The 1081-nt window shown below is 44.4% G+C and overlaps 1 long non-coding RNA gene across 1 annotated transcript; it reads left to right on the top strand.

Moving 5' to 3' along the window:
- Positions 1-7: 7 nt before the first annotated feature.
- On the top strand, positions 8-1068 carry LOC127917385 (uncharacterized). Its single transcript, XR_008097211.1, has 3 exons — positions 8-448; positions 484-588; positions 974-1068. It is a non-coding gene; the product is annotated as an uncharacterized LOC127917385 (long non-coding RNA).
- Positions 1069-1081: the final 13 nt, after the last annotated feature.

The following is a 1081-nucleotide window of genomic DNA, read 5'->3' as shown; positions in this document are numbered from 1 at the left end:
AGGCAACAGCCATTCAATGTTAGTGATGGCTGTTTAACAGTCTGAAGGCCTTGAGATAGAAGCAGTTTTTCAGTCCCATCTTTGATGCACCTGTACTGACCTCGCCTTCTGGATGATAGCGGGGTGAACAGGTAGTGGCTCGGGTGGTTGTTGTCCTTGATGATCTTTTTGGCCTTCCTGTGACATCGAGTGGTGTAGGTGTCCTGGAGGGCAGGTAGTTTGCCCCTCGGTGATGCGTTGTGCAGACCTCACTACCCTCTGGAGAGCCTTGCGGTTGTGGGCGGAGCAGTTTCCGTACCAGGCGGTACTATCTTGGCTTTTTGCATTAGTTTCCCTAGTTTAGGTCTATGTGTGGCTGCATTCGTTTCCCTAGTTTAGGTCTATGTGTGGCTGCATTAGTTTCTGTAGTTTAGGTCTATGTGTGGCTGCATTCGTTTCCCTAGTTTAGGTCTATGTGTGGCTGCATTAGTTTCCCTAGTTTAGGTCTATGTGTGGCTGCATTAGTTTCTGTAGTTTAGGTCTATGTGTGGCTGCATTCGTTTCCCTAGTTTAGGTCTATGTGTGGCTGCATTAGTTTCTGTAGTTTAGGTCTATGTGTGGCTGCATTAGTTTCCCTAGTTTAGGTCTATGTGTGGCTGCATTAGTTTCTGTAGTTTAGGTCTATGTGTGGCTGCATTCGTTTCTCTAGTTTAGGTCTATGTGTGGCTGCATTAGTTTCTGTAGTTTAGGTCTATGTGTGGCTGCATTATTTTCTGTAGTTTAGGTCTATGTGTGGCTGCATTAGTTTCTGTAGTTTAGGTCTATGTGTGGCTGCATTAGTTTCCCTAGTTTAGGTCTATGTGTGGCTGCATTAGTTTCTGTAGTTTAGGTCTATGTGTGGCTGCATTCGTTTCTGTAGTTTAGGTCTATGTGTGGCTGCATTATTTTCTGTAGTTTAGGTCTATGTGTGGCTGCATTATTTTCTGTAGTTTAGGTCTATGTGTGGCTGCATTATTTTCTGTAGTTTAGGTCTATGTGTGGCTGCATTAGTTTCTGTAGTTTAGGTCTATGTGTGGCTGCATTCGTTTCTGTAGTTTAGGTC

This window comes from Oncorhynchus keta, unplaced genomic scaffold, assembly GCF_023373465.1.
Source record: "Oncorhynchus keta strain PuntledgeMale-10-30-2019 unplaced genomic scaffold, Oket_V2 Un_contig_11352_pilon_pilon, whole genome shotgun sequence".
Taxonomy (NCBI): domain Eukaryota; kingdom Metazoa; phylum Chordata; class Actinopteri; order Salmoniformes; family Salmonidae; genus Oncorhynchus; species Oncorhynchus keta.
The sequence above is the reverse complement of the archived record's forward strand: the minus strand, read 5'-3'. Positions and strand labels throughout refer to the sequence as shown.